The following is a 21,366-nucleotide window of genomic DNA, read 5'->3' as shown; positions in this document are numbered from 1 at the left end:
CAGAGCCTTGCCTGCTGATGCTGATGTGACCTTGGGGTCCAGAAGCAAGAGAAATAGTGAAAAAATACCCTAGATTCAAAGAGCCACAGTGACCCTGTTATGCATATTGTTGTACTGGACGAATCAGGTCTTTAAAGCAGGTGTCAGCTGCCAAGGCTCTTAAGTCTTATGCTCATCTGAATTCCAGAATAGCGTAGCTTTATTTACCCCCGTGGTTTCTACTGAAAGTGTGGAGTGGCACATACATGCGTCACCCTTGTGCCCCCACTGTTGGCTATTACAGCAGCCACATTTAGTATTGACTTTTCTTCCAGCTGCTGTCAATGTCCTACTCTGGACTTTTCAGCCAATATCCTCATTAGAGACAAAATAAGAACATAAGTACCTAATGAGGTTATTAGCCCTCGATTGCTTCATTCACAATGAAGTAAAACAAGCATGATATTAAAAAGAACAGAGAAGAAATATACGGGGAGAAAGAGAGATCAGATAGCAATTGATTCATTCTACACGTAAACAAAGAGATTATGGCACTGAGGTGATTACACTGCTTAGAGGTTATAAGAAAATGAGATCTATTTGAAGTCCCTGGAGAGATCAGAAACGAGAGCAGTGGTGAGGGATACTCAGGAATTTGAAGGAAGCAGAACTTAAGGAGGTTTCAGATTCATCGAATTTAAAAACTAGACTCATAGTTGAGATGGTGGAGCAAAATGGTGATTGCGACTAAAAATTGCTGGAAGCTGTGAGCGCCCCTCTGAACGGGACACTAGCTATTATTGTTTATGTGTTTGGATGGGATATGCAGCTGATCTTCAGAGGCCAGGAAGAAATTTGCTTTGAAACAAGCCATCCACAGATACTGTGCTTCAGAGTGCTGATCTGTGCCTTTTAAAAATGTTAAATTATTTATATGAAATATTTCATATTTTTAAGGTTTTACTCTTACACAGTAAGAGATGGTGAAGCATCAAAAGTCTCTGGCCAGAGTCTGGTGCCACAGAAGTAGGAAAAAACAAAGCAGGAGGGTCTTGTCATTACCATGCATGTGTGGGGGGAATGTCAGTGTGGTTTGGATCAGGCTGTTACAGCACACACTGCTCTCCTTCCTAGTGACATTTTTTATGTACTTGTTCTTTTACTTTTATATTTTTATTGCCTACTAAACGGCTTCTTTTGGCTCCACTTTGTGAGATCCTCAGTGCAAAGAAAACGTTCTCTTCAGAGAAGCTCTTTGAAAACTGCCCTGATGAGGAGCAACCTGGTGCCTCACTATCATCTAATGCACCATCCTGATCTTGGCTGTGAATCCACAAATTGGGATTTCAACCCAGTCATTGCTGAAGGGTCTGATTTGCTTTGTGAAAGACTGGAAACCAGGAAGGAGCCCTTATCTGCAACAGTAATAACACAGGAACTTTTTGGTACAAGAAGCTGAACTCCTGAGTTAATGAACTGGAAAACCCATCTGCTGGTCCAAATGCCGTACTCATGTTTTCAGCATTAAAATTATTGAAATAATAATACAGCTTAAGCCCGGTCTGTGTCAGTGAGGCATTCACTCAGAGGTGCCTATGAAGGGATGGACCTGGACCACACAGGAATTACCAGCCTGGGTCCAGCCAAGCCCTGTCCTGTCTCTGGCAGCTGCCAGCAGTGGAGGCACAGGGAACACGGCACACATGAAGAAATCCATCCCATGGGACAACCTGCCACTTTCTCTTCCTGCTTTCCCACTTCATCCACCTTGGATGCATTAGCCATGTACCCTCACTCAGCCTGCAAGACAAGTGTAGCTCCCTGCAGTTCAGAAGCAGTGAGAATTAATTACCATTTCAGTAATTAAAGCACTCTGAACCACTTAGGTGTAAGTGCACAGCCAAAGTACAGCTCTACTGTCTTTGACAGAATGATATGAACCACTGTGATAAGCTCCTGATCATCTGCTCAGCTCAGCTTGGCCTTTGCGAGCCCCGGGGAGTGCACTGTGTGCTTGGTCTGCCAAATTTGGGACTTCTTCCTGTGACAAGGCACCATCCGTACTGGGTGCCGTGACAGTGCTGCTCCACAGGGTGGTTGGGATTCACTAAGACTACATCTCTGGAGAGAAAACAGTACCACTACCTTCTGGGAATTAGCATAGCAGACAGAGGAAGAGTCAGGATTATCTACAGTGGAGATACACCGTCTAGCGAGAGCTCCTGGAAGACTTGCGAGAAGAGCCCTTTGATGTTTAAGTGGCAGTGACTGACTGCTGACAGTAAACTTGAGGTGACCCGGGAACATGGTATCTGAATTTGTCTCAGAAATGTGATTGTGACATTTGAACCTGCTAAATGAAAATGACAGCTTTTAACCTGGATTTCCTGTAATCGGAATAGATCGTGCATTTCATGCTAGAAATGTTTCGACCATTATCTGCTTCTGTGTTTATTACATTTTGATGTGCCTCTGGTAATGGCTTTAATAAAGTGTCTGGAATAGAGCCTGTTAAAGAGTTTTCTTACATTTAGATGCTCAGATACCACGCGATTGACTGCAGCACAGATTAACATCCTTCTATGATAGAGGATTTCTAAAATAAAATATAAGAGTATCAGGAAAGACCCTCACGTACTATAATCTGATTTGGAGTCATAAAAGTAATTTCTGTTCCTTGACTATTTTTGACTATAGGAATCAAGCTCCTTTTAATCTACATCAGCGAAGCGTGCAGCACATCCATTTTTACAGCACTCACTTTTGGCTAAAATGAAATAGCTCTGTGACATACAGCTGCAGTTTATGGCATCTTCCTGGATTTAATGGGTAGAGGGAGTTACAGGGAGTGTGGGGCTGTGATTTTCTGAGTGAGATGGTAAGGGCTGTGCAATGAGCCTCCCTCCTGCTTGCTGATTTTGAAAGCTGAGCTGCAGTGAGGAGAGCCAAGTATTTGCCAGATATGAAATTACCGGGTTCATTTGTCTTCCACCTTCTCCTCCTGTGACATGCTTATTCCTCCCTTCATTGTGGAAAATGACCTTGTGATCCTTACTTCCAGGATCATCTCTGCTTCCAGAGCAGCTGCACACACAGCAGTGAAAAATCTGCTCCCTGCTATTGCAGGGCAAAAAGCGCAAGGTGTCCTTGCAGCAGGAGTCAGCTCCTGCTGAAACCTTGCAGCTTGCCACCTAGGAGAGAAGTGGACTTTATCTATCCATGATTAATGCCTGCCTTATGGGCATGCCTGCCCTGTCTTTTTTTTTTTTTTTTTAATAACGGATTTATAAAGCCCATGACTTAGACTATAATTGTAAAATGGCTTTTCTGGCCCTCTCCCAGATCTGCAGCTCCAGAGGCCAATATCAGAATGTGCTACATAATTTGGATCGGATACCCTTTGGTTGCAGTTATGGTCAGTGCAATTGCAGTCTCATACAATGGATTGCCTGGAAAATGAAAATGGTTTGGTTTATAGCAGAAAGCATGCGAGGAGGAGGCACACTGCTGTTCTGAGAGTGGTTAAAAGCAGAAGAAGAGAGGAGCATAGTTAGTTGGCCTGTTTCGGTGTGCCTGCGAATCCTTACACATGCATAGCAGGGGTGTTGAAAAATTTAACAGAATTACTGCTGGGGATGTATCACAGCCTACATATTCTGTAAGCACTTACCTCAGTTTAAGTTCAGACATAGATTAATTTAACCAGATAACTTGGTGTTATCTGGAAAAGCAGGTTTACATCTTTGTAAGGCACTCAGATTTCTTTCGACCTTGGATTTAATAAACTGCCTGACAAATTTGGTGGCCTTCTATGACAGGATTACAGCATTGGTGGATAATGGAAGAGAAACTGACATCATCAACCTGGACTTGTGCAAAGCATTTGACACTGTCTCGCATGACATCCTTGTCTCTAAATTGGAGAGACGTGGATTTGATGGATGGACCACTCAGTGCATAAGGAATTGGCTGGATGGTCACGCTCAAAGAGTTGCCGTCAATGGCTTGATGTCCAAGTGGAGAGCAGTCATGAGTGGCGTTCCTCGGGGGTTGGTATTGGGACCAGCATTGTTTAACATTTTTGTTGGGGACACAAACAGTGGGATGGAGTGCACCCTCAGCAAGTTTGCTGACAACACCAAGCTGTGTGGTGTGGTTGACACTATGGGGCAAAGGGATGCCATCCAGAGGGACCTGGACAGGCTTGAAAGGTGGGCCTGTGCAAACCTCATGAAGTTCAACAAGGCCAAGTGCAAGGTCCTGCACATGGGTTGGGGCAATCCCAAGCACAAATGCAGGCTGGGCAGAGAATGGATTAAGAGCAGCCCTGAGGAGAAGGACTTGGGGGTGTTGGTTGACAAGAAGCTCAACATGACCCAGCAATGTGTGTTTGCAGCCCAGAAAGACAACTGTATCCTGGGCTGCTTCAAGAGAAGTGCAACCAGCAGGTTGAGGGAGGCGATTCTCTCCCTCTACTCTGCTCTCGTGAGACCCCACCTGCAGTGCTGCATCCAGCTCTGGGGCTCCCAGTATAAGAAGGACATGGACCTGCTCGAGTAGGTCCAGAGGAGGCCATGAAGATGATCAAGGGGGTGGAGCACCTCCCCTGTGAGGACAGGCTGAGAGAGTTGGGGTTGTTCAGCCTGGAGAAGAGAAGGCTCTGGGGAGACCTTATAATGGTCTCCCAGTACCTAAAGGGGGGGGCCTACAAGAAAGCCAGAGAGGGACTTCACAAGGACATGTAGTGATAGGATGAGGGGTAACTACTTTAAACTGAAAAAGGGCAGATTTAGATTAGATATAAGGAAGAAATTCTTTACTGTGAGGGTGGTGAGGCATTGGAACAGGTTGCCCAGAGAAGCTGTGGCTGCCCCCTCCCTGGAAGCGTTTAAGGCCAGGTTGGATGAGACTTTGAGCAACCTGGTCTAGTGGAAGGTGTCCCTGTCCATCATCTAGTTGGAACTAGATGATCTTTAAGGTCCCTTCCATCCCAAATCATCCTATGATTCTATGAAACATCTTTCAATTAAGCCAGCCCAGCCATGCTGGGCTCAGTGATGCAAGCTTTCTGGGGAAGCTTCACAGTGAGACTTGTCATTTGCCTGTTTTTCACATAGGGCTTTCTCTTTCATTGTCATTAACAGGATCTGGACATCTTACATTATGTTCTGACATGAACAGGGTGAGATTGAGGCATTATGTTGGCAGAAAGTGGATCTCAGACAGAATAGGAATCAGGCTTTTGAAAATCCTGAGTTTATCCTCATCTATAAGGACATTTGTAATTATTTCCCTTTCTGTTCATCTGCTAGGTTGTGCTACTGTCTCACATGCTGCGTTACTTAGGTTCATGGTGAGGTCCATGCAGGGGTGAGAAAAGCATCCCCCTGATGTCCTCATCCTTCTGTCCAACCCTCCCCCAGCAGGTACTGTGGGACCACAGCCCCCCTCCACAGGGCACTGAGCAGCAGTTGCAGAAGTCAGCAATCACCAGTTAAATGAAAAATAGCAGATTTTAGCAGATATGTGCCTCAACCTTGACTGCAGGCTCTGTGGCACTGGCACTGTGTTTGTTTCCCTGTTGGAAAAGCACCTAGCACAAGCTGCTGGTGCAGATCAGGATTTGCCGGTTGCTAATTTCATACAAATATTAAGCAATAATGATACTTACATGGTTGTGTGAGCTAGGCAAAGGAGACACAGGCTTAGATAATGGAGATTTAATCTAGCATGCATGCTAAGAGAGGAAGGGAATTAGAAGTCAATAAATAGAGAACAAAAATACATGAATGAACAGTTCAACAAGGAAAATGTGTATGGACTTGAGTTAAGCCAGTGCCGAGCCTGGGAGAAAGAATAAGACAAAGAAGAAGATTAAGGCTAAGTCTCCTTATTGCTCATGGCATCTGAAGAATGTGGAAGATGATGGATGCATTAATTAGCTCACTGCATCTCAGTAGCTGAAATAGTTGGTAGGTGGGCTGAGCCATAAACCAAAATATTCCCAGCATGTGAGAGAGGCTGAGCACGCAGCTTCAAGACTATATGAGAGAAGGGAGCAAACAATGTCAGCTGCCCAACAGGAAAACATGGATACATAGTGGAAAAAAAATATACCTAATTATTCTTGCTCTTTGTTTTTGATGTGAATTTTATTGCTATGCATGTTCAAGAAAAATATGTTTAACCTTTTCTCTTCAGGATCAATAACACATGTAAAAACACGAATGAATATACCAAGTTTAGGGTACATGGTCAATGCATTCTTAAAAGAGTTTTTCCTAATTATAGAGTATAATTTGTGAAACAATAGATAAACTTTTTTTACTAACTCCTCATATCCATGTTTACTCATGCCCACTGCCAGAATGGGGTAACTGTGTTTCATGTGAGGCTGTTATTAAAACTTAGTGCATCTCCATAAATCTTTGAAAATTGAGGTTTACATGTGTTAGGAAATAGCTCACAATCACATTTAATGTATACATAAATCATCCTAGAAAGTAAACCAACAGAGACAAACGATCTGGTGTTGATGAGATTAATTAAATTTCTCATGAAGATAATATAAAAATAATTTGACAGATAATCCATAGTCAGCACAAAAGAGCAAGCTGCAAGGTATTCCTGGATTCCTCCACCTTCACACTGAAATCCTAGGAGGATCATATCAAATTAAAAACATAAATTTATATTCAGGTACCTAACGCACTGACTTTTCCAGTGGGCTGGACTGTCACCACCCACTGATTTCAAAAGGAATTATGGGTGATCAAATTGGATTTTAAAATAGAGGTAGGAATGTTAAGCACAGCATCCCTCAAACAGGGCATCAGCCATGGTGGGATTCCAGACCAGGAGAGAGTAGAAAAACCTTGCTGAGGAGGAGTTTTGCCTTTTGGAAGTGGGGACAGTATCTACATATGGCTGTGGAGGAAGGAGCATGTACCAAAAGCTAAGGATTTTTTAAAATTTTTAGGTTTATGGAGAATGAAGAGGGCTGTCAAGGGCATTCATTTTATACTGAACATGAGTGGGATAGAAAGCGGTGTAAACGGAGGTGAGAGCTTGTCCTGCAGCCCAATTCCCCCCATAGCTAGGGCTCTGCCTGGGGTGAAGGCAGCCCAGGGTGGCGGTGGGGGGCCGGTGACAAGCCACTGGGTCATCCTGTGCTGCAGGCATCACCAGGCTTGAGGGCAGGCAAATGCTGGGGGTGCCTTGTGCCCCCTCCTGGGGCTCCAGCTCTGTTCATCGGCGGGGGTAAGGGATTTTTGGAGCAGCAGCAGGCAGCACTTGCAGACAGATGCTTGAGAACAAGCAGCCTTCCTGCTGCAAGAAGGCAGGTGTCAGCTCCCTCAGCAAACAAGCTGGGGCCTCATCCTGGAGACTGTGATTTCCCACTGAGACCCACAGGGAAAGATACACATTGTGTGAGGGAATTTTTCCACCCCAGTCAATGGCACAACACCACATTTACCCTAAAGCTAGAAGGCACAACATCTGTGGCTTCATTTTCCTTTCTTCCTCAATAGTTTGTATTTCACAGGAAAGCTCCTGATTTGCAGGACACTGTATGAAGACTGTCAAAAGTAAACCAGCCTGTTACCCCTCTGTGATATCCCTGCTCTTGCAGGGTAAAGGGTCTCAGCAGCTGTATTCAAATGGTGCATATATACACACACATACATATGCACACATACACACACACATACATATGTACACAACCATATGACATTTCCAGCTGCTTTCACTGCTGGTTCACCACTCCTTCCAACTGAGTCATTACAGTTTCACCACAGTCTTCCGTAAGAGTAGAGAATCCAGCAGCAGGACCTCAAAAACGCTACCCAAAATATCCTGACACCTCACTCAGTCTCAGTAACAGAGTCATTCAGAGTCACAGTGCTCTGCAATATCCCTATCCAACCCCCCCAGCGTACACAATGCAAAATCTGGCTCATTTTACTGTAACTGTGCACTGGGTAAACTGTGTTAAATTTGGCTCTGTCAATACCGCACCTACACAACTAGAATAAAGAGATTGAGTGGTTGGGCTCATCCCTTTCTCAAAACTTAATGCTCTGTGATGAAACTGAGTGAGAGAGAGAGGTTACTCAATAAGCTTAAGCCCTTGAGAGAGAAAAACGTACTGAACAGTAGTTCACATTGTTACTAATTTTAGTGTCACGTCTGAATTTCTTTTCAGATTGTTTCCTAGGAAGAGTGACAAGAGCAGCAATGTGGTTTCAGCCTCTGTGGTGAAACTATTTGTTCAGAAACCTGGCAAAGGCGATGCCTGTTTTGCTACTCTACTTTATTCCGGATCCCTAGCAGTGAGAGTGCTGCTCCTCCAGCAGAGCACTGTTAGCACAGTGAAGGGATCTGAAGAACATCACCAATGCAGGTGTGCAAAGCACGTCCGAGGTGTGCAGGATTCTAGGTGGCTGGGGACACCAGTTTAGTTATCTCCTAGGGTTGCTGGCTACTTTCCCAGTGCTGGAGAGCTAGTCAGCTTTGCTATGCCCGTGCTGGGGCTACCCAAGAGGTACAGCCTGCTGAAACCTCATTACAGCACAAAGGATTTACGAGCTCAAGAGCTGCAGGGCGAGCCGACCGTGGGGGAGACAGGTGGCTCTTCTGCTGAAGGGATCCCACAGCAGGAACGGCAGCTCCTCTGCTCATGCTGAAAGACCAATGACATGCAGTGGCAGAAAGCAGGTGATCCTGTCGTCTAGCTGAAAACATTTTCCATCCCACTGTAAATCATCCATGCTTGTTCATTTAGTAGTGCTGGGCTAGAACAAGCAGCTGTAGTCACTGCACCAGAGCACGGGAGAGGGACAAGATGTGTTGCGAAGGCTATAAGGCAGCTATTAGGAATCAGTGAGGCATACTGAAGATGACAGGGACATCAGCATGATTTGTATCGTCTAATGGAAAAATCAATTAATTCATTCTCGGAGAAGCATTAGATAACAAAGTTGCATCAACAAATCTTGTCTGGTCAGCACTGTCTGCGTCTTTAATTGCCAGAAAAAGGGAGCACACCAGAACGCTGGAGCGGTTACAAACCGTGTCCCTGTGGAGGAGGGATTGACCAGGTAAGCACGCACTTAAATCAGGACACGTCTTTTCAGCTGTCTGCATTTTGTCAAGCATGGAGGGACTGTGTTCAAAGTCTTGGGTGAGCTGAGTCCGTGCTAATGAGCTTATCTGCAGGAGCAGGTTAGATCAGCCATGATAAACCTGATTAAGATGGGCTTGCATCTCACCTGCTGCTGCCAGTCCCGCAATATCCTCAGCGTGTTAAGTGTTTGTGAGGATGGATCCGCTCTGTCTTTACCTCCGAGAGGGAAGAGAGGCTCCTGAGGAGGGAGAAGCGTCTGCTGGAAACCACGTGTGGATGTTTATGCCTGGTTGCAGGACGGCGCACGTGTCTCAGCCTTTTTGTGGATCTAACCCTGTGACAAGCCTTGCCCCTCAGGAAGGAACGCCATTCAGCATCACTGAAAATCAGTACCAGCACCCATAAACTCCAGTAATTTAGTCAAATTAATTATTAAAGATACAGCAAATAACACTAGCAAGGAATCAGCAGGGCTTGCTGATTACTCTCTTTCAATCTGGTTCATAAATGTTGCTGAGGAGGTGGGAGCCAATTTCAGGTGACTTACACTAGTCCAGATTCTCATCTTCACTGACACCAGAGCTGCGCCAACAAGAGATATTTTTGGTTTGAAAAGAGTGTAAATGAATTGAGAGTTTGGCTCATGGGGTGAGGACTGGATAACATGATGACAGAAGGGCTTTATAAACATTTATTATTCAAAATCTTTTCTGCAAACGCAAATACGCCTAGGCAATTATCTCACTTTAGCTGCAGATGGGCAATTTTGATGCAATTATTATGCACCTTCAGTACTACAAAGCTTTCAGTGCCATTCCTTTTGAAAATGTCTGAATTAAACAGAATGACAAAATTAATGAACTATTGCATCTTTTTCCTGTCAGCTGCACAACATCTAGTAGGTGCCATCAGCACGCTTCATGCGGAGGAGCTGCGTGGTCATGGCTGTTAGCCCAAAGGCATGCAAACGCCAAGCTTCCAGCTGAAGGCAAACCCATCTGTAGCCTTCAGTAGCCGAGTTACTTGAGGAAGGATGATTTGCCATTGCACATTCGGATCATGACATTAGATTGATACCAAGACATTATTTGTCATCTCTCTCTCAAATTTCCCTAATGAGATGTTTCTACATGTGCCTAAAATCTGTGGTTATTTACTGTTCTGTGCTAGACAAAGGCTTTTTGGGTAATAAGACTCCAGACACCAGCAGCATAATAGTGGAAAGTGTCTGAAGCCACACTGACAAAGAGAACAGTTTGTTTTTAGCAGAATTGCTATGGAGGAAACAAACTTGTCTCCAGTTTCTTGAAACCACTTGTCTCTGGTTTCTTGCAGCAAACATATCCTGGAAGCCAGCTGTTTTGTTTTGGTTTTTTGGGGTTTTTTTTTTTTTTTTGAATCCTTAAAACAAAACAAAGTTAAAGAAATATAAAGCAGCGGACAACATTTTGCAACTTGCCAGCCAAAAGTAAGGTTCACAATTAACGATACATGTAACTGATGTGATTTTTCAAGAGGAATGTCCTCTTTAGGACTCCTGTTTATCTAAAAATGAAGCCAATTTGCTGCTCACTTTTGAAAAGATCCCAAGAAAACATCTTAGCAGTTTGTTAAATTTTATTTGTACATTCATTCTTGTCAAGAAACAAATCTGTTAACACATAAAATAACTGCTGCTGGTATGATTAAATCTTCACTAGATACTTCCAAGGGACTTGTTTGGATCCGTATAACTTGGATGGCTGCTGAGCCCAACCAAGTCCTGGAATATCCCACGCTAAGAACCTGCAACCAGCCACAGGACTCAACACATGAGCAATACTACAGTGAGCACACAGTCCATTGAAATCGTATAGAATTTACTGATGTAGCTTAGCTCGTAGAATAGCTACAAGAACTACCATTCATGTGAGTGTTATGTTCCAGCAGAGCTCATGCAATCTGCTCCCACAACATGCCACATTTGGCCCATCATCTCTGATTCCTAAGCGTGCACTAACCACTCTTTTGGGCTTTTCTTGTTTTCCAGCCTCCTGACAGCTCAGTTGCACACTGATAGAAACCACCTCCCTTGTTTCAAACACCTCACTCATTCTGTTTAATACCACCTAGCTCGTTCCTCACCTTCTCCAACCCATACTCGATTCAGCTGACCTTTATCATATCCCCCTACAGTTACCCCTTCTACATGATCAAGAGTCCAACTCTATTAAAAAAGCCACATGGAACTTGGTAAGGCAGAAAGTAATGGCATTATGTGAATTACCTGGAACTACAGAAGGGCACAGTTGTTTAACTCTATGAAATCAATAGAGCTCTTTGTTAAATGCTACAAGACTTTCAGAGGGTTGGCCTTAATTGCTAAAAATTTCATGAACAAGGGCAGGTCGGCAGGTGCGTTAAAATAGAAGGCAGCTGATCATTTGGCTGTATGTCACTGTATCTTTTTATGACATACTATTTTTCAACATTAAGTTTTTCTACTTCAGTTCTCTGGAGTAAAAAGACGCTTTTTAAAAAATGATGTGGGGGAGTAGGGTGGACTTCCACCTGGTCAAAGCCTGAGTTCTTTGAAAAAAGGAAAGATAAAACACATCTAAATAGTGTGAATTAGAATTTTTAATATTCACTGACCTAGACCCTTCTCTGATAAAAATCAGCATGCTGTCATTGGACTCAGTGGAGCTGTGCCAGCTAGGGTCAAGTGCTGACTGGACCCATCACATTTAATATAGAGAACTTCATGAAATGAAGTGAAAATTTTGTTTGATTATTAAAAGTAAGTTAAGCAGAAACACTTTATAGTAGCTTAATACCTTTTTAAAAAAAATTTCAAGGTTAATAAAAAATAAATCCTCAAGGTTTGAATCCACATGTTCTTGCTGAGGGCAGACAAATATTTAAGGTGGCTCTGGCAAAGAGGGGCAAACATCAGCAGAACAGGTACCATTCATGCCAACACATTCTGGTATGTGTAATTTTGGGGAACCTAGAGACAGAACATTAAAAGATGCAATAAAGTATACAAAAATTTAAATAATAATAGTTATGCCTCATTCAGTTTCTGCAGATCACTAACCATTAACAAAATAAAAAAGTAGATATGATGTGGCTCTGTGCTGAGCAGGTTGGACAACAGACCTCCCTCCCCAGGTCCCAGCAGCCAGAATTAATCTGTGTTTCTATGACCTGATGTTCAGGATATCATGGTGAGATGGTCTAACAACAGCACCATTTGTTAGATGATGAAAATATCAGACAGCATTACAGAGCTGTAGCTTCATTTTTATTCTAGGTACTATTAAGAGGTACTGAAAGTAGAGGTGCAGTTCTCGCTATTTTCTAGTGTGCTATTGAACAGGAGAGCTTTTCATAGCTGATGAATTATCTTTCTGTACTTGGAAATCTATATGTACTCCAGCTGAAAGCATAATAAGCCAGACTAGTGAAGAAAGCTGTAGTTTTAGTGCAGAAAAAGCAGGATACAATTTTCAGTTGGCCTGGCTGGCCTCTACAATAAATACAGTGAAGAGAATTAAGGAATTAAGGAAAAAAACCCCACAGTATTCTGACAAAGCAAAACATTTTTTAGATGCCAGGACAAACACCAGATGACATAGAGGAACAGAGTCCTCTTGTAGTGAACGGACTTGGGCTCATACCATCCAAGGATGCCCCATGTTAGCCATGTACTATGTGAAGGCTCTGTCACTGAAGGGACATTCACGATGACTTGAGATCCCTGGGGTTTAATATTTGCATCTGCTGAAAGAGATGGGAGATGCCATCCTTCACTTAAGACTTCCAGAAGCTCATTCCCCCTGTGGGAGTCTGAATGTTTCACTGAGGCAGGGGAAGGTCTTCAAAGATACAAAGGAAACATGCAGCAGTCTCTACACGCTCAGAAATAAGCACCTTAAGCAAATAAGTAAACAATTCCTCAGCCCCAAAGAGAAGGAATGAAATTTATAAAATAACAAGCCATGACCAAATGAAACCAGGGGAAATGAATGAAATAGGGAAGCTGGAGATACGAGGAACAGGGAAGAGATGAGGTGGCCACAGTGGACTTGGTAAGTGTAGACTTGCTGAGTACAAGAGACCCAAATGACTGTAAGGCCATAAAGTAAATGAGGCTCTTTCCTTTAAACCCAAGGACTGACAAACAGATCAACAGGAGGGTTGTTTCTTTTTCACAGCTATGCTGAAGTGAAGTGGTCTTCACTAACTGCCAGTCAAAGCAGGTGAACAAGGTAACAAAACCAGATTTTGTTTGTCTTCTCCACTTTGGATCAGACTCTCTGGTGGGAAGCTACCATTTGGAAAGGTGTTTTAGCACTGGAAAAGACAGAAATGGTGGTACATGGGTGTGCAAGTACATATACGAACCTGTCTGCCCATCAGCTCATATTTTGCCATTGTTTACCTCTGAAAAATCTATGGTTGTTCACAGACAACATTATGTAGCTGCTTGACAGGGTTTTTCAATTTCCGACGCCCTGTTCATATACCTATGTTGCTGCCAACCTTCACCTTTGGCTATTTCTCCCTTTTTACCAGTTACAGCTTTGACTAGCAAGTAAGGGTGGCCAGCTCCTGCAGACCTGGACTGAACAGGATCTTCATACAGGTACTTGTGCATTTATATGAGGCTGCCTTTTCATAAAAACACAAACAATCCTGGGAAATCTGGACATGGTCCATAACCACTAGGCAGCTGGACAAAAAGGTTTTTTCCACTTCTGTAGTACTGCCAGCCTCCAACACTTCTCACTGTATCATCCGTCTTTATTGAGAGCTGTTAATTATAGCTACGAAGTCTGTTGCCATACAGGCACTTTCCTTTTTTAAAGCAGCTTTAAAGGTAGCTGCCTTCAAGATATTTTGGCACAGATCTGGGCTGAAAAAAAATACAGAATTCCTTATCACTCCTTCCTAAGTTCTGCTGGTTTTCGTTGCTGTTCTAAGCAACATGGGAGAAGCTGTCTAGGATAGTCCCCATTCAATGAGTTTGTGCACTGTGTCAAGGTACTTGATATGACAACCAAGGTAAAACACTTTCTGCAAGAAGACCCCCCTGTGAACTCTGTCTTCTTCCATGTCATGATGACTGGAAAAACAGCATACCCATGCTCACCTCAGCTTTCTGCTTCCTTCCCCACACAGTAAACATGATCACACACTCTTTTCCCAGTCCCTTTTTCCCTTTGCCAGCCATAAAATGCAGTTACTTTTCTGTTTGTGCGTGCAGGTCATGCCTGGAGGCGGGAAGGGAGGAGGCAACCCCTGAGGTCCCTTCAGCCTGGCTTGCCTCAGTCACTGCAGAGGAACCAGCATGGGTAGGATCAGATTTGCTCTTGAGGTCTCCTGAGAAAAGCCCTAGCAGTGTGGAAGCTTGGCAGCTTGCTTACTAACCAGAGGAAGAGTCAGTTAATGAAATGCAGTTTAACTACTGACCAGAGATCCAAGACACGACATTTTTTCCAAGCAAAAGCCATTACATAAACACATTGTTTCACAGCACATATCCTGTCTGCAGGTAACAAGAACAATTACTTCTCTTTCTAGTCCTTGCCTCAAGCACTGTTACCTCATAGGAGGCATATAATGTAATTATTTTAGAGCATCTGTTCGAGCTACAGCAGAGAAGACAAAAGTAATGGAACAACAAGACAAAATTACAGGACACCACAATTCAATCATCCTTGGAATGATTTTGCAAACCAGGCTCAAGATTAAAGAACATGTGTTTCTCCTGATCGGGCAGTACCCAATTTTTATTCTTGATTAGCATTCCACAAAGGTCCAAAAGCCCAGGTGATCCTCAACAGATGAAGGATCTTCAGATTAAGGGAAAGCTTTTCATAGGGCATGAATGTTAAGCACTTTTCAGAACATCATGGTCTGAAATACAAACGCAATCTCCACGTATAAACTGGGAGGCTAAATTAGAAAGGAATGGCTTCCTAAAGAAGGACCCACGACCATTTTCTCACAGAAGCTAAGACACAAGCTCTCAAAGGCAGTGTTAGCTACCTGAACAGAAGGAATTAGTAAAGTAGTCAAACAGAATTTTAAAGAAACTCTTTTAAAGGTGTTTCCAGGAGATGTAAAAGCTGAGGTAGGTTTAGAAAGCGAGGTAACCATATAAATGCCACCTTATGCTCCTGAGACCACTATGCAGGCTTCACATTGTGAGAACTACTTCCAGAGAAGTTAGGACTCAGGTATTAATTTTGGGGCATTCTGCCAGCCACTCACATCATGAGCCCAATGTAGGTGCCAAGCTCCCATACCATGCATTTGAGGAACAGAAAAACTACCACCTTGAACACGGGCCTGGGAGCAGTTTTTTAAGCTTTTCAATGGAAAACGTCAAGAGGAGTGCCACCTCAAGTCTAGTTAAGCTCCTCACTCTGGGATGGCGGAGGGCTCCCACTAACAGCTCCTCACTCTGGGATGGCGGAGGGCTCCCACTAACAGCTAGTTTGGCCAACAGACCTTCTCTTTCTCCTCAGCCTTTTCTGCTGTTTACCTTACACACCTTACGTTTGTGTCTCCTCTGTAGGTATTTGCGCTCCCCATGCATTTTGGGAGGAAACCGGGCATTCAGCTCCAAGTCAGCAGTGCTCGAATATGCAGTGTGGCACTGAGGAGCTAGCTGTGGCAAATTTCTTGCTAATCTAACCCCTGGTCCTATTTTCAGTGTGTAGAGAAGACTTATGTGAACAGGAGGCTACTCTAGAAAAATTCTGGAGCTGGAGGACTACGTATTTTCTCAAGAACAAGCAGACTGTAGAGCATATTTTTGACAACTGGATAAGAAATTTTTGTTTCAGGAGACACACAGAGCAAGAAACCATGACATTAATATTTAATCACCTAAGAAAACAAGTCTCTCCAAGGAAGCAGCTGAAATGATAACTTACGTGATCATCTGGCAATAATGCAGCATAGCTCTGTTATGTAAAGGCAGCAGCAAGGAGACACCTCCAGAACTATCATGGGGTGACGCACCCCTATTGCATGTCCCATAGGGACATACTTTCCTTTTCAAAAATAAAGAGACAGCAGCTACCACAGGTTTCATCAAGAAGAGGTAATTACTTAACTTTGAAGTGAACAACAGCATTCTGTGGCTTGGCCTTCATCTGGGTGAAGCCCAAATGAATGCTCCATGACTGAGCTTGATGCTGTATGCGCAGCAGGTTGGACATCAGACAGATGTCCACCAGCACTGCCCCTACCACAAACACCATGCTGTTCTGGCAGAAGGCTTCACTACTACTGCTACTTGCTAATAGTGCAACTCGGCCTTGTCTTCAGCTAGAACCCCTGGAAGAAAAGCGCAGATTCAGTGAAAACAGTCTAAGTAAGTGATACAGTGGCCCATCAATAACACATCACCAACATCAGTTCAGACATCTGCAGGAGAGCTATAGATGACCATGAGTATAATAATCCTCTTGCACAATATCCACATCTTCTGTTAATTAATTGCTTTGATACCAAGCACAAAGGTAAGTCCTGGAAGTCTGCTATAGAGATTAAACTGATCTAATTTGGAGTTACTTCTGGCTTGTATCTGTCTAACTCGGGTAAGAATCAGATGCTATACCTTTTAATTTCAAGGGTTCTTTTTGTCCTTTGGTTGCTGTGTTTTTTTTTTTTTTTTTTCCCAACAAGCTAATGGGAACTTGAATTGTAAAGTGATTTTATTTTGAGGAACACAAAGTAAATAGGTATTATTTTAAGGCTAATGTACTGAATTAGACAAATAGAGTTTATAAACTGAAGTTTTTTGAAAGAAAACATGCTTCATCGGGTGACATTTGCTAAAAACACTTGCATGCATCATGTCTTGATGCCTTTGTAGCTTATTTATGACTCTGTTAATGCTGTCTGCTCTGGTGGTGAAGCTTCCACCTAAGTAGTAATATAAATCAGTTGGATGCCAAAAGTCAACCACATTGCAACATTTTAATGCTGCTGGGTAAGAGAGACTCATGAATAGAAAATGCTGAAAATCAATAGTAAAAAAGCATCCAGTCACGCCAAAACAGGCTCTGACCTTCTTCCCCCTTAGAGTTTCATCGTGGTCAGGCAGCTGGTTGGCAGTGCTGTGTGGCTGGGTTCTCTGCCTGCTGCAGAAGAGGAGGGCAGCTCCCATGGTGCAGTGAGAGTTGCACTTCTGTATGAGTCAGGATCAAACTAATGGACCCAACTCCTGGAATTACTGGGGATATCGGGCTAGTGCCTTGTTTCCTCCATGCTAGAAGAAATACACGTGAAACACACTTAGAAACTGGCCCACATTCTCCTGCACATCATGTGAAGCTATGGCACTGATAATTTCTGACCACAGAAGAGCTAATTCTTGATTCTGAGCCCATATGCGTATAAATCAAAAATGACTCTTGTGAAGTTACTATGTTGGTAATCCAGAGTAAGTGAGATCTACTACATTCGTTCTCTACCATTGTTGCCCCCAGTATTTTGGTTCAGTTTCAAAGAAATAACTATACTTCACTGTCACCTGCAACTTCTTTCTTTTCAAAGAAAATTCTTCAAATTCTGAAAGATTAGTGGCACCTAATTTGGGGGTAGTATAGAGACAAAACTCTGATTCAGTGAAAAAGAACATGTTAAAACATGGTTGCAGATCAGTGCAGGTAGGTGTGATGATTCTTTCATCCACCCAACACAGCAGGTGCATTCAAGGTTGCAGAAGAGATTTAGTTTTAGCTTCTGGTGTTTGCTTTAGCCCTAATGCTTTATGAAATAAAAATCAAGATCTAAATGATAAACAAATAAATAAATAATCATACAAACCATTTTGGAAAGTCCTATCCTTTCCTTCTCGAAAAATTCTTAGATAAGACTGTACCATGAAAATAAACAAGCTTTCTGAGGTATTCTTCTCCTTAAATGTGAACACAACCCTGTTATTGCCCCAGTGGCACACAGAGTGAATCCTTATAAAAAGTGTGTTTTGTCCTGCCTAGAGATACACAAAGCTAAGCAATATATTACAGAGATTTTAATTTAATCTTTCAGGTAGCCAGGGAGCTTTAAGCTCTAGTGCTTTTAATTTATGTTACCTCATAAATTAATAATGTAGGTATGACAGAGGGTAGCTCATCTGATTAAACGTGTCATTTTATAAAACAGTTTGGAAGCAAAAAGTATGAAGCCAAAATGAAGTACTCTTAAATGATCCATTAGGTGCATAAATCATTACATGTGTTATTTCTGGACTGGGCAATGGTTGAAATGAATTATAATTTAGTTACTGTAATTTTATTTTAAGCTAGTGAGCACTTGCACAAGAGGTAAGAGAGCAGCACTGACCCTGGCATGCTCTTCTGCGGCCTGCCAGAGCTCTCTGCGTCATTCCCCACGCATGCAGTCCTGTGCCAAGGGTGCATGGCACCCGTGGTAGTGAGCGTGGGACAAGTTCTCCCTGAACAGTCTGCACTTGGGCCCAACTCTGGCATTTGATGGAGCTGCACAGGGAGCCTAAAGCAGTTTGGATGTGAATGCATGAGCTTGGTTTGCCTTGAAGAGTGACTCTCTCCCCATGCTGTGGACACAACTCATAGCCTACTGCAGCTTAAATAGAAAGTTCCTTACCATGCAATATAGGTCAAGCAGAAATCCTTAATACTTTACATTATGGCCTAATACTCCAAATCTTATAAAGAAACTGAATAAACCTGTTCTTAATTTAATGTGCTACTACAAAATTTTGGTAGCAGATTTATTACAATTATATCATAGAATCATAGAATCATAGAATGGTTTGGGTCAGAAGGGACCTTAAAGATCATCTAGTTCCAACCCCCCTGCCATGGGCAGGGACACCTTCCACTAGACCAGGTTGCTCAAAGCCCTGTCCAACCTGGCCTTGAACACTTCCAGGGAGGGGGCAGCCACAGCCTATCTGGGCAACCTGTTCCAGTACCTCACCACCCCCACAGTGAAGAGTTGCTTCCTTATAGCTAATCTAAATCTGCCCTCTTTCAGTTTAAAGCCATTACCCCTTGTCATATCACTACATGCCCTTGTAAAATATGTGCTATAAAATGGGAAAAAAAAAAATCTGTGCCACTTTAAACTGGTTTGTGTCCATAACAGGTATGTTCTTCCGTGAGACTACAAAACATACAAATTCATATATTTACAGCACAGTACATATACATACTGGTACAATGCAATAGGCATTAAAAACCATAATAAACCATATAGTCTGTGTGGGAGGGCCTATACATCTATTCACTGTTGCTACATTTTATGATCCTTCTTTTGTATATTTTTCCTAATAGTTGCCATTCTTCACATGCTCTTTAGCTGTAAAACGAGGTAGCCCAAAGCACGCCTGCTGGCTCGGGCCCTGCAAAGCCACCCACTGAGGAAGGGGTGGTGTGAAGGCACTGCCTGTATCGTGGTGAGGGAGGGCTGAGCTGCCCAGCCTTGCTGAGGAGGCGGCTGCGCAGGTGTCCTTGGGGAGCTTTGCTGTCAAAAAACATTAGGTGCCTGTGGATTTTAGCAACCTGTGTGGGCAAGATCTGAGAATCCCTTCCTTTACTACCTCCCTGCTAAGGTGACTTAGATGTCATACTTCCACCTTCTCCCACTACCACTTTTTCATTTATCTTGTTGCAAATTCCTGACAGAGAGCTCAGATAATATATAAAATACAGATGAAGGTGCATGGAAGAAGCAGAAAGTGATTATGCAAGTTTCTTGTTAGTTCCAGGTGAGAATTGTCTTATTTTAACTATCCAGAAGTCCATGAAATGCCTCCCTAACATGTCCAACTATGTCTGGAGTGCAAGCTTTCCTGAAGATCGTAATGCCTCATATAGAGTTGAAAAGTCTCTGTATATGTCTTTCTCTCTATATATGCATATATATAAAATATGCAAAAAGAGGAATAATTAAAAGGGGATGCTGGAATGCAATGCTTGTGTTTTCTGATGTACATGCATGTGACATCTCATCTGTAATGCAGCAAGCAGACGCACAGTAATTGTTTTCACAGTAATTCTTAGCGCAGCACCACTGAAAGGTCTCAGTTTAGATAGAGGACATGCTATGTGTGAACACATGGTAAGGGAGTCCTCCCTAAAGGACTGTCTCATCCAAATGAGCAGAGAGTACAAGGAACTCAGAGGTCTGTAGTGATGTGCTCAAAACCACAAAACAAATCTGCAGCAAAGCTAGGAATCAAATGCCCAGGTCTACCCTGACACCAAGAAAAAACTCTGTAAATTAACCTATTCAATCTGCTGGTCAGATACACAAATGCACATTCTTTACTAAGCCTGCTGCAAGCTTACTTGTCATGATGTCCCCCTGCATCCCAAACAGGCTGCACCTGCTCTTCAACTCAGCCATCATTTAATTAAATGAAGACATAAAACTACCAACCATATCAATTAACTGCAGTAACAAAGAGTATAATGCTCTGGTTTTAACCCCAGGGATCTGGCAAACCGCAACCACTCACCCCAGAATTCAGTAGTATTTAAAACATTATCTGAGAGCAGCTGGAAAGAAAAATACTTAAAAACCAAAGAAATGAGAAAGTAGTTGTTTTGGACTAGTATTTGTTATTGTTTTTAGAATAAATTGTTGCTTTCTTTAATCTCCATACTTCTCTCATCTCTGAGGCAACCATGTTTGCCGTGGAGTAAACAACAAACACAAACTGAAGACTGAAGTGGAGGAAACATGGCATCTTATGAAAATGCCTTTAAAACTTCTGGATACTGCTCTAAGACCTGCAGTGAACAGTAAAATTCCCTTATCTGCAGCCCCTGAATGATTCAGAAGATGAAGAAACTCTAACAATGGCTAAGCAGCAAAATTTCAGCATTTATAATCTTAAGCCTAGTCATCTCAGGTAGAGCATTCCTGAGTACCCTGGTTTCTTAGATTTTTCCTGTAGTAAGTTTCCAACTCACTGCTGCACAGCTGGAAGCTGAGAAATATGTACTTCTTTACTGTTTACTTCCTGAGCTACTTCAATAAAAGGCTGTGAGTCCCACTGTGTAACAGAAGGGGAAAACGTTGTTCACATCCTTCCATATATTGGGGAAGCTCTCTGACACGGGACATCTTGATGGCTCAGTCATCCCATCTGTCCCGGACACTTCTCAGGCCAAGAAGAGATGAGATGAAGGAGTGCTCACCAAGAAGCAGTCCTTCAAGAAGCCAGAGCATTCTCAGCCCCTCATGGAGGATGGGCATTCAGG

At 42.9% G+C, this 21,366-nt stretch overlaps 1 protein-coding gene across 3 annotated transcripts in view; it reads right to left on the bottom strand.

Annotated features, from left to right (window-relative positions):
- Positions 1-21,366, bottom strand: part of SLC35F3 (solute carrier family 35 member F3) — a 184,245-nt gene that overhangs the window by 28,579 nt on the left and 134,300 nt on the right. The gene's annotated exons all lie outside the window — the stretch shown is intronic.

Source organism: Strix uralensis, chromosome 3 (genome assembly GCF_047716275.1).
Source record: "Strix uralensis isolate ZFMK-TIS-50842 chromosome 3, bStrUra1, whole genome shotgun sequence".
NCBI lineage: Eukaryota > Metazoa > Chordata > Aves > Strigiformes > Strigidae > Strix > Strix uralensis.
This window is presented reverse-complemented; position numbering and strand designations above follow the sequence as displayed.